Source organism: Festucalex cinctus, chromosome 1, assembly GCF_051991245.1.
Source record: "Festucalex cinctus isolate MCC-2025b chromosome 1, RoL_Fcin_1.0, whole genome shotgun sequence".
Taxonomy (NCBI): domain Eukaryota; kingdom Metazoa; phylum Chordata; class Actinopteri; order Syngnathiformes; family Syngnathidae; genus Festucalex; species Festucalex cinctus.
In genome coordinates, this window is record NC_135411.1 from 54394030 (window position 1) to 54407019 (window position 12990).

Sequence of the window (12990 nt, forward strand, 5' to 3'; positions counted from 1 at the left end):
TTGGTCAAGTCATCTTTAGTTGTGTATCGCTTGAATCATACAATTGGAAATGCTCCATAAAAATGCATAGAGGGCGCTATTGAGCACAACGTTGGGTTACTTGCACGTCAGGGTACTGGCACGTTGGGGTACTGTTACATGGAACAAGGACCATTTAAAATGTTAGTTTTTTCCATGCCTTGTCTGTGCAAAGTTTAATGAAAAAGGCCAAAAATGATGTATAATTCCCAAAATAAAATCAAAATAGCGGACTTCCTCTTTGGTTTGGCAAATGGCTACATAATACTTTTTTGTAGGTCTAGCATAATCATACAATCGGAAATGCTTCATAAAAATGTCTAGAGGGCGCTATTTATTGCAAATTGCACAATAAATCTCTGAAAAATTCATGTTCATGACAAGTCTGATGTGTTTGCAAAGTTTCATGAGTTTTCATGTGTATAAAAAAAAAAAAAGCAGCACTTGACAACTGTTACATGGAACAAGGACCATTTAAAATGTTAGTTTTTTCCATGCCTTGTCTGTGCAAAGTTTAATGAAAAAGGCCAAAAATTATGTATAATTCCCAAAATAAAATCAAAATAGCGGACTTCCTCTTTGGTTTGGCAAATGGCTACATAATACTTTTTTGTAGGTCTAGCATAATCATACAATCGGAAATGCTTCATAAAAATGTCTAGAGGGCGCTATTTATTGCAAATTGCACAATAAATCTCTGAAAATTCATGTTCATGACAAGTCTGATGTGTTAGCAAAGTTTCATGAGTTTTCATGTGTATAAAAAAAAAAAAAAGCAGCACTTGACAAACAATGCATTGCTATGGCAACAGCGTGTTACAAAATAAAAAACTTTCGATTACTTTGCATCTTAAACATCTTAAGATGAAACACACCAAGTTTGAAGACAGTCGGATAAATTTTGTAGGAGGGGTTCGTTAAAATATGACCCCTGAAAAAGGCCACAAAAAATGGCAACAAATCCCATCATAAATCAAAATGGCAGACTTCCTGTTTTGTTTAGCACATGGTTCCAAGAGACTTTTTTTGTACATCACGGGCTCTTATGTATGCCTGCAAATTATCATAGCGCTAGGTGAAACGTACAACCGGGAATGCTTCGTTAAAGAGGAGTTTTTTAGCTCAAAATGTGATGCCCGGCCCCTGGGGGACTTCCTGTTAGGTTAAGCACATGGCACCAAGAGACTTTTTTGTACATCCTGGACTGTTACATATGTCTACAATTTTTCGTCGCTCTAGCTGCTTCGTACAACTGGGAATGCTTCATTAATAAGATTTTTTTTCCTTTGCAAAAAGTGCATGCCACGACAACAGCGTGTGACGAAATAAAAAACTTTCAATAACTTTTCATTTTCAACATCTTAAGATGAATCACACCAAGTTTGAAGATGATCGGATAAACTCTGTAGGAGGAGTTTGTTAAAATATGACCCCTATGAAATGGCCAAAAAAAATGGCAACACATTCCAAAGTAAATCAAAATGGCGGACGTCCTGTTAGGTTTAGCATATGGTTCAAAAAGAGTTTTTTGTACCTCGAGGGCTGTTATATACCTCTACAAATTTTGGTAACTCTATGTGAAACGTACAGCCGGGTATGCTTTGTTAAAGAGGAGTTTTTTTAGCTCAAAATGTGATGCCCGGCCCCTGGGGGACTTCCTGTTGGGTTTAGCACAGGGCACCAAGAGACCTTTTTGTACATCTTGGGCTGTTACATATGTCTACAAATTTTCGTAGCTCTAGCTGCTTCGTACAAATGGGAATGCTTCTTTAAGGATATTTTTTTTCCTTTAAAAACAGTGCATGCCATGACAACAGTGTGCGACGAAATACAAAGCTTTCAATAACTTTTCATCTTCAACATCTTAAGATGAATCACACCAAGTTTGAAGATGATCGGATAAACACTGTAGGAGGAGTTCGTTAAAATAAGACCCCAATGAAATGGCCAAAAAAATGGCAACACGTTCCAAAATAAATCAAAATGGTGGACTTCCTGTTAGGTTTAGCATATGGTTCAAAAAGAGTTTTTTGTAGGTCATAGCCTGTTACATATGTGTACCAATTTTCGTAGCTCTAGATTAAACGTACCACCGGCAATGCTTCGTTAAGTAAGAATTTTTAAACTCTAAATTTGATGCGCCGCCGCCGTCATATAGTATATCAAAAACTTTTCATTTTTCACAATGATGTTGTCCCAGGTGTTGAGATGGTACATCCCAAGTTTGAAGTCAATCGGGTTAACCGTGTAGGAGAAGCGGGCAAAAGTATGACCCCTGTAAATGTGCAAAAATTGGCAAAAATTGGACATTTAAATACTCATAGCTCACTTTCTGTCTACTTTAGGGTACACACTTCAAAGAGGTTTTTGTTCATTGGGATGTGCTACAGGTGCCACACAATTTTCATAGCCGTCGGACAATCGTAGCGGGACAGGGATCCGTTTAACCTATGTAGGTGGCGCTACAGAGCCATTTTTCTGTTATCATGTATGGCGACTTTAAAATATCAAATTTTTCGCCAGGCCCGATCTGCGTGTAAAGTTTGGTGAGTTTTCGTTCATGTTTAGTGCCTCAAAAATGTGGTTGTTTGCGGAAAAGAATAATAACAAAGAAAAAGAAGAAGAAGAATAATAACTAGAGCTGCGAGCAGCTATAAAGGGCCCTCGCAACCTGGGCCACGTTGGGGTACTTGCACGTCGGGGTACTGGCACGTTGGGGTACTGTAAAATAGGACAAGGACCATCTAAAATGTTTTTGACAAGCCTTGTGTGTGCAAAGTTTAATCAAAACGCAAAATATGGTGCGCAATTCCCAAAATAAATTCAAAATGGCGGACTTCCTTTTAGGTTTAGCATACGGCTACAGAATACTTTTTGTAGGTCTTAAGCTAATAGGTATGCCTCCCAGTTTTCACAAATCTAGGTCAAGTCATCTTTAGTTGTGTATCGCTTGAATCATACAATTGGAAATGCTCCATAAAAATGCATAGAGGGCGCTATTGAGCACAACGTTGGGTTACTTGCACGTCAGGGTACTGGCACGTTGGGGTACTGTTACATGGAACAAGGACCATTTAAAATGTTAGTTTTTTCCATGCCTTGTCTGTGCAAAGTTTAATGAAAAAGGCCAAAAATTATGTATAGTTCCCAAAATAAAATCAAAATAGCGGACTTCCTCTTTGGTTTGGCAAATGGCTACATAATACTTTTTTGTAGGTCTAGCATAATCATACAATCGGAAATGCTTCATAAAAATGCCTAGAGGGCGCTATTTATTGCAAATTGCACAATAAATCTCTGAAAATTCATGTTCATGACAAGTCTGATGTGTTTGCAAAGTTTCATGAGTTTTCATGTGTATAAAAAAAAAAAAAAAAGCAGCACTTGACAACTGTTACATGGAACAAGGACCATTTAAAATGTTAGTTTTTTCCATGCCTTTTCTGTGCAAAGTTTAATGAAAAAGGCCAAAAATGATGTATATTTCCCAAAATAAAATCAAAATAGCGGACTTCCTCTTTGGTTTGGCAAATGGCTACATAATACTTTTTTGTAGGTCTAGCATAATCATACAATCGGAAATGCTTCATAAAAATGTCTAGAGGGCGCTATTTATTGCAAATTGCACAATAAATCTCTGAAAATTCATGTTCATGACAAGTCTGATGTGTTAGCAAAGTTTCATGAGTTTTCATGTGTATAAAAAAAAAAAAAAGCAGCACTTGACAAACAATGCATTGCTATGGCAACAGCGTGTTACAAAATAAAAAACTTTCGATTACTTTGCATCTTAAACATCTTAAGATGAAACACACCAAGTTTGAAGACAGTCGGATAAATTTTGTAGGAGGGGTTCGTTAAAATATGACCCCTGAAAAAGGCCACAAAAAATGGCAACAAATCCCATCATAAATCAAAATGGCAGACTTCCTGTTTTGTTTAGCACATGGTTCCAAGAGACTTTTTTTGTACATCACGGGCTCTTATGTATGCCTGCAAATTATCATAGCGCTAGGTGAAACGTACAACCGGGAATGCTTCGTTAAAGAGGAGTTTTTTAGCTCAAAATGTGATGCCCGGCCCCTGGGGGACTTCCTGTTGGGTTTAGCACATGGCACCAAGAGACTTTTTTGTACATCCTGGGCTGTTACATATGTCTACAATTTTTCGTCGCTCTAGCTGCTTCGTACAACTGGGAATGCTTCATTAAGAAGGATTTTTTTTCCTTTGCAAAAAGTGCATGCCACGACAACAGCGTGTGACGAAATAAAAAACTTTCAATAACTTTTCATTTTCAACATCTTAAGATGAATCACACCAAGTTTGAAGATGATCGGATAAACTCTGTAGGAGGAGTTTGTTAAAATATGACCCCTATGAAATGGCCAAAAAAAATGGCAACACATTCCAAAGTAAATCAAAATAGCGGACGTCATGTTAGGTTTAGCATATGGTTCAAAAAGAGTTTTTTGTACCTCGAGGGCTGTTATACACCTCTACAAATGTTGGTAACTCTATGTGAAACGTACAGCCGGGTATGCTTTGTTAAAGAGGAGTTTTTTAGCTCAAAATGTGATGCCCGGCCCCTGGGGGACTTCCTGTTGGGTTTAGCACAGGGCACCAAGAGACTTTTTTGTACATCTTGGGCTGTTACATATGTCTACAAATTTTCATAGCTCTAGCTGCTTCGTACAAATGGGAATGCTTCTTGAAGGATATATTTTTTTCCTTTAAAAACAGTGCATGCCATGACAACAGCGTGCGACGAAATACAAAGCTTTCAATAACTTTTCATCTTCAACATCTTAAGATGAATCACACCAAGTTTGAAGATGATCGGATAAACACTGTAGGAGGAGTTCGTTAAAATAAGACCCCAATGAAATGGCCAAAAAAATGGCAACACGTTCCAAAATAAATCAAAATGGTGGACTTCCTGTTAGGTTTAGCATATGGTTCAAAAAGAGTTTTTTGTAGGTCATAGCCTGTTACATATGTGTACCAATTTTTGTAGCTCTAGATTAAACGTACAACCGGCAATGCTTCGTGAAGTAAGAATTTTTAAACTCTAAATTTGATGCGCCGCCGCCGTCATATAGTATATCAAAAACTTTTCATTTTTCACAATGATGTTGTCCCAGGTGTTGAGATGGTACATCCCAAGTTTGAAGTCAATCGGGTTAACCGTGTAAGAGAAGCGGGCAAAAGTATGACCCCTGTAAATGTGCAAAAATTGGCAAAAATTGGACATTTAAATACTCATACCTCACTTTCTGTCTATTTTAGGGTACACACTTCAAAGAGGTTTTTGTTCATTGGGATGTGCTACAGGTGCCACACAATTTTCATAGCCGTCGGACAATCGTAGCGGGACAGGGATCCGTTTAACCTATGTAGGGGGCGCTAAGGAACCATTTTTCTGTTATCATGTATGGCGACTTTAAAATATCAAATTTTTCGCCAGGCCTGATGTGCGTGTAAAGTTTGGTGAGTTTTTGGTCACGTTTAGTGTCTCAAAAATGCGATTGTTTGCGGAGAAGAATAATAATAAGAATAACTAGAGCTGCGAGCAGCTATAAAGGGCCCTCGCAACCCGGGCCACGTTGGGGTATATGCAAGTCGGGGGACTTGCACGTTGGGGTACTGTTAAATAGACAAGGACCATGGAAAATAGAAATGCATTTGCCGTGCCTTGTGTGTAAAAAGGTGCAGTAAAAGGCCAAAAATGATGCACAATTCCCAAAATAAATTCAAAAGTGTGGACTTTCTGATGTGTGTGCAAAGTTTCATGAAAAGTCGCTCGTTTGATATTCAAAACCAGCATCTGTTTATTTGAAAACATTGCATGGCACAGAGATGGTGTGTGATCAAATAAAAAGCTTTTTGATGACTCTTAATGTGGTGTCGCTGTGCAACACATATGTATTCATGACATAGTGAAGTATTGTGACAGTTTTGTAGGGTCCAGCAAACAGTAAATGTGTGACAGTTATTCAAGAAAAAATGTAGCTTTGAAGCAGGCTAACCAATGACATCATCTAAAGGGGAAAAAAGCACATGAGCAAGCATAGGTATAAGTAGAGGAGAAAAAGAGATGAAAGAAGTGCGAGAGATGGAACAGGAGAGGAATGCAGCTGTTTATGTATAGCTGTTGTAACAGGACAGATTAAATAACACTTTAACCTGGGGTTAACAGCGCCCTAGGACAGATAAACTCTTTAGTGTAAAAGTTTTCTGGGACAGATGAATCCCTTGGGGTCAAAGAGTTTGGGTTAGCACATAGTCTGTCTTAGGATAATGTAACCTCCATGGATGAATTAGTCCTAGGACGCTTTGACCTGCGGGCTAAAACTTCAGGGGGGTTAACCTGTCCTGTTATATTGTGATCATCGTCTTCGTGCATGTCCTCAGTGGCTTCTTCTGTCTGTGTGGCAGCATTTGATACATCTGTAGAACAAAAAAGAATGAAGAATCATGTTAGATCTGTGAAGTTTGGTTGTCTTAGGTGTAGTTTACAGAACAGTCGTGTGCATATTTTTAGCATGGTAGTGTCTTAATACAAATGCATATGATGTAATGCACTGTATATGGATATTACAGACGTAATATTTGACGGTGATCTTATATTCATAGTTTTTGCCCGTTAATAAATAATATAGCTAGTAAGTAATAAGACACGCAAAAATGGTATAGTTGAATCCTCTGGGTCAAAAAGCAATGTTTTAGGATTGTGTGATGAAATGATGAATAAAAGTAAGGATACGACAGGTACATAAATGGTTATATATACACACGGACATATATATTTATACAGTATAACAGTGCCGCATGTATTGGTTTTAAGGAAAGAGTTGAAAAGCAGTGTTCAGAAAAAAGCATAAGACGCACAAAGTACCATTTCACTACATGTAATAAGTTGTCAAGTAGACATGTGAATTAAGTGGTTAAGATAGTGGCTACTGTGCAAGTAAGCTTCAATTGTCTCTAAAAGGTTAGCATATGTGTTCTACATGATATCAATGGCTAGACGTGCTCGTGGAGAAACATTACAAACAGAAAAACACACTAAAGGTGCCTTTAACAAACCTGTTAATAAATGAGAACTTAATACATATATGTATGGCATACTGTATATGATTGAGAAAGTTGTCCTGTTTAGTTTATGTATTGTATACTTACGGAAAAAAGGTGGCAATCTTTGCGTATGGAGTTGATTAGAGGGTCTTTATCAAAAGAGAATTTGCTTGTTGATTTGTTCATGTTCTGTAGAAAAGCAAAGGAGTAGAAATAAATACAGTATCATACTTCATAAACATACAAGAAATTTGTAGCTGTATTAACCATTGTTGGTATTTGAAGTGATAATTTAGGAATAGAAGTGTAGTGATTGCAGAATTTATAGAGTGCTTACCTTGTATGACTTTGTAGATGGAAATGTCTTTTGTTGAAAGAGCTCTTTGTTGTCTACTATATATGCAAGGACAAGCATAAGTAGGTGTGGTTATGAAGTACTTGACCATTGAAATAAAGCAGTGGTATCAAATGTATGGACCGTGGTTTGGCTCAGGCCTGCAAAGGGGTTTAATGTGGCACAAGAGATAATCTTGTAAGGTACAAAAAATAATAATAATATAATAGGTATGCCTCTGAGTTTTCACAAATCTAGGTCAAGTCAAGTCATCTTTAGTTATTTCGCGCTTGAATCATCCAATCGGAAATGCTCCATAAAAAATGTATAGAGGGTGCGATTTATTGCAAATTGCACAAGAAATCTCTAAAAATTCATGTTAATGACAAGTCTGATGTGTGTGCAAAGTTTCACGAGTTTTCACACATGTATAGATAAAAAAAAACAAAGCAGCACTTTACTTGGCAACCAATGCATCGCTATAGCAGCAGCGTGCGACAAAATAAAAAACTTTCGATAAATTTGCATCTTAAACATCTTAAGATGAAACACACCAAGTTTGAACACGGTCGGATGAATTTTGTAGGAGGAGTTAAAATATGACCCCTAAAAAAGGCCACAAAAAAAGTCTACAAATCCCATCATAAATCAAAATGGCGGACTTCCTGTTTGGTTTAGCACATGGTTCCAAGAGACTTTTTTGTACATCGTGGGCTCTTATGTATGCCTCTAAATTATCATAGCGCTAGGTGAAACGTACAACTGGGAATGCTTCGTTAAAGAGGAGTTTTTTAGCTCAAAATGTGATGCCCGGCCCCTACGGGACTTCCTGTTGGGTTTAGCACATGGCACCAAGAGACTTTTTTGTACATCGTGGGCTGTTACATTTGTCTCCAAATTTTCGTAGCTCTAGCTGCTTCGTACAACTGGGAATGCTTCATTAAGAAGTAATTTTTTCCTTTGCAAACTGTGCATGCCACGGCAACAGCGTGCGACAAAATAAAAAGCTTTCAATAACTTTTCATCTTCAACATCTTAAGATGAATCACACCAAGTTTGGAGATGATCGGATAAACTCTGTAGGAGGAGTTCGTTAAAATAAGACCCCTATGAAATGGCCCAAAAAATGGCAACACGTTCCAAAGTAAATCAAAATGGCGGACTTCCTGTTCGGTTTAGCATATGGTTCAAAAAGAGTTTTTTGTACCTTGAGGGCTGTTACATATGTCTTCAAATATTGGTAACTCTAGGTGAAATGTACAGCCGGGAATGCTTCATTAAGTTAGAATTTTGAAACACAAAATTTGATGCCTCGCCTCTGGCGGACTTCCTGTTAGGTTTAGCATATGGCACCAACAGGCTTTTTTGTAGATCATAGTCTGTTACATATGTGTACCAATTTTCGTAGCTCTAGATTAAACGTACCACCGGCAATGCTTCGTTAAGTAAGAATTTTGAAACTGTAAATTTGATGCCCCGCCACCGTCATATAGTATGTCAAAAACTTTAGATTTTTTACCGTGATGTTGTCCCAGGTGTTGAGATGGTACAGCCCAAGTTTGAAGTCAATCGGGTTAACCGTGTAGGAGAAGCGGGCAAAAGTATGACCCCTGTAAATGTGCAAAAATGGGCCAAAATTGGACATTCAAATACTCATACCTCACTTCGTGTCTATTTTAGGGTACACATATCAAAGAGGTTTTTGTTCATCTGGATGTGCTACAGGTGCCACACAATTTTCGTAGCCATAGGACAATCGTAGCGGGACAGGGATCCGTTAAACCTATGTAGGTGGCGCTACAGAGCCATTTTTCTGTTATCATGTATGGCGACTTTAAAATATCAAATTTTTCGCCAGACCCGATCTGCGTGTAAAGTTTGGTGAGTTTTCGTTCATGTTTAGTGCCTCAAAAATGTGGTTGTTTGCGGAAAAGAATAATAACAAAGAAGAAGAAGAACTAGAGCTGCGAGCAGCTATAAAGGGCCCTCGCAACCCGGGCCACGTTGGGGTATATGCAAGTCGGGGGACTTGCACGTTGGGGTACTGTTAAATAGATAAGGACCATGGAAAATAGAAATGCATTTGCCGTGCCTTGTGTGTAAAAAGGTGCAGTAAAAGGCCAAAAATGATGCACAATTCCCAAAATAAATTCAAAAGTGTGGACTTTCTGATGTGTGTGCAAAGTTTCATGAAAAGTCGCTCGTTTGATATTCAAAACCAGCATCTGTTCATTTGAAAACATTGCATGGCACAGAGATGGTGTGTGATCAAATAAAAAGCTTTTTGATGACTCTTAATGTGGTGTCGCTGTGCAACACATATGTATTCATGACATAGTGAAGTATTGTGACAGTTTTGTAGGGTCCAGCAAACAGTAAATGTGTGACAGTTATTCAAGAAAAAATGTAGCTTTGAAGCAGGCTAACCAATGACATCATCTAAAGGGGAAAAAAGCACATGAGCAAGCATAGGTATAAGTAGAGGAGAAAAAGAGACGAAAGAAGTGCGAGAGATGGAACAGGAGAGGAATGCAGCTGTTTATGTATAGCTGTTGTAACAGGACAGATTAAATAACACTTTAACCTGGGGTTAACAGCGCCCTAGGACAGATAAACTCTTTAGTGTAAAAGTTTTCTGGGACAGATGAATCCCTTGGGGTCAAAGAGTTTGGGTTAGCACATAGTCTGTCTTAGGATAATGTAACCTCCATGGATGAATTAGTCCTAGGACGCTTTGACCTGCGGGCTAAAACTTCAGGGGGGTTAACCTGTCCTGTTATATTGTGATCATCGTCTTCGTGCATGTCCTCAGTGGCTTCTTCTGTCTGTGTGGCAGCATTTGATACATCTGTAGAACAAAAAAGAATGAAGAATCATGTTAGATCTGTGAAGTTTGGTTGTCTTAGGTGTAGTTTACAGAACAGTCGTGTGCATATTTTTAGCATGGTAGTGTCTTAATACAAATGCATATTATGTAATGCACTGTATATGGATATTACAGACGTAATATTTGACGGTGATCTTATATTCATAGTTTTTGCCCGTTAATAAATAATATAGCTAGTAAGTAATAAGACACGCAAAAATGGTATAGTTGAATCATCTGGGTCAAAAAGCAATGTTTTAGGATTGTGTGATGAAATGATGAATAAAAGTAAGGATACGACAGGTACATAAATGGTTATGTAAGTGTAACGTGTTGGTGCAAAACGTTGTGGTCGTGTTGCATGTTACTCAATGGCTGTGTGTGTCAAAACGAGTTTATTTGAAAGAATATACAAATATATACACACGGACATATATATTTATACAGTATAACAGTACCGCATGTATTGGTTTTAAGGAAAGAGTTGAAAAGCAGTGTTCAGAAAAAAGCATAAGACGCACAAAGTACCATTTCACTACATGTAATAAGTTGTCAAGTAGACATGTGAATTAAGTGGTTAAGATAGTGGCTACTGTGCAAGTAAGCTTCAATTGTCTCTAAAAGGTTAGCATATGTGTTCTACATGATATCAATGGCTAGACGTGCTCGTGGAGAAACATTACAAACAGAAAAACACACTAAAGGTGCCTTTAACAAACCTGTTAATAAATGAGAACTTAATACATATATGTATGGCATACTGTATATGATTGAGAAAGTTGTCCTGTTTAGTTTATGTATTGTATACTTACGGAAAAAAGTTGGCAATCTTTGCGTATGGAGATGATTAGAGGGTCTTTATCAAAAGAGAATTTGCTTGGTGATTTGTTCATGTTCTGTAGAAAAGCAAAGGAGTAGAAATAAATACAGTATCATACTTCATAAACATACAAGAAATTTGTAGCTGTATTAACCATTGTTGGTATTTGAAGTGATAATTTAGGAATAGAAGTGTAGTGATTGCAGAATTTATAGAGTGCTTACCTTGTATGACTTTGTAGATGGAAATGTCTTTTGTTGAAAGAGCTCTTTGTTGTCTACTATATATGCAAGGACAAGCATAAGTAGGTGTGGTTATGAAGTACTTGACCATTGAAATAAAGCAGTGGTATCAAATGTATGGACCGTGGTTTGGCTCAGGCCTGCAAAGGGGTTTAATGTGGCACAAGAGATAATCTTGTAAGGTACAAAAAATAATAATAATATAATAGGTATGCCTCTGAGTTTTCACAAATCTAGGTCAAGTCAAGTCATCTTTAGTTATTTCGCGCTTGAATCATCCAATCGGAAATGCTCCATAAAAAATGTATAGAGGGTGCGATTTATTGCAAATTGCACAAGAAATCTCTAAAAATTCATGTTAATGACAAGTCTGATGTGTGTGCAAAGTTTTACGAGTTTTCACACATGTATAGATAAAAAAAAACAAAGCAGCACTTTACTTGGCAACCAATGCATCGCTATAGCAGCAGCGTGCGACAAAATAAAAAACTTTCGATAAATTTGCATCTTAAACATCTTAAGATGAAACACACCAAGTTTGAACACGGTCGGATGAATTTTGTAGGAGGAGTTAAAATATGACCCCTAAAAAAGGCCACAAAAAAAGGCTACAAATCCCATCATAAATCAAAATGGCGGACTTCCTGTTTGGTTTAGCACATGGTTCCAAGAGACTTTTTTGTACATCGTGGGCTCTTATGTATGCCTCTAAATTATCATAGCGCTAGGTGAAACGTACAACCGGGAATGCTTCGTTAAAGAGGAGTTTTTTAGCTCAAAATGTGATGCCCGGCCCCTACGGGACTTCCTGTTGGGTTTAGCACATGGCACCAAGAGACTTTTTTGTACATCGTGGGCTGTTACATTTGTCTCCAAATTTTCGTAGCTCTAGCTGCTTCGTACAACTGGGAATGCTTCATTAAGAAGGAATTTTTTCCTTTGCAAACTGTGCATGCCACGGCAACAGCGTGCGACAAAATAAAAAGCTTTCAATAACTTTTCATCTTCAACATCTTAAGATGAATCACACCAAGTTTGGAGATGATCGGATAAACTCTGTAGGAGGAGTTCGTTAAAATAAGAACCCTATGAAATGGCCCAAAAAATGGCAACACGTTCCAAAGTAAATCAAAATGGCGGACTTCCTGTTCGGTTTAGCATATGGTTCAAAAAGAGTTTTTTGTACCTTGAGGGCTGTTACATATGTCTTCAAATATTGGTAACTCTAGGTGAAATGTACAGCCGGGAATGCTTCATTAAGTTAGAATTTTGAAACACAAAATTTGATGCCTCGCCTCTGGCGGACTTCCTGTTAGGTTTAGCATATGGCACCAACAGGCTTTTTTGTAGATTATAGTCTGTTACATATGTGTACCAATTTTCGTAGCTCTAGATTAAACGTACCACCGGCAATGCTTCGTTAAGTAAGAATTTTGAAACTGTAAATTTGATGCCCCGCCACCGTCATATAGTATGTCAAAAACTTTAGATTTTTTACCATGATGTTGTCCCAGGTGTTGAGATGGTACATCCCAAGTTTGAAGTCAATCGGGTTAACCGTGTAGGAGAAGCGGGCAAAAGTATGACCCCTGTAAATGTGCAAAAATGGGCCAAAATTGGACATTCAAATACTCAT

At 37.8% G+C, this 12990-nt stretch overlaps 1 protein-coding gene and 1 long non-coding RNA gene across 2 annotated transcripts in view; one reads left to right on the forward strand and one right to left on the reverse strand.

Moving 5' to 3' along the window:
• tmem98 (transmembrane protein 98) overlaps positions 1-12990 on the forward strand; it is a 125239-nt gene that overhangs the window by 71999 nt on the left and 40250 nt on the right. The gene's annotated exons all lie outside the window — the stretch shown is intronic.
• On the reverse strand, positions 9545-11310 carry LOC144002527 (uncharacterized). The gene is made up of 3 exons (XR_013278766.1): positions 11267-11310; positions 11105-11188; positions 9545-10274 (listed from the first exon to the last, which is right to left on the reverse strand). It is a non-coding gene; the product is annotated as an uncharacterized LOC144002527 (long non-coding RNA).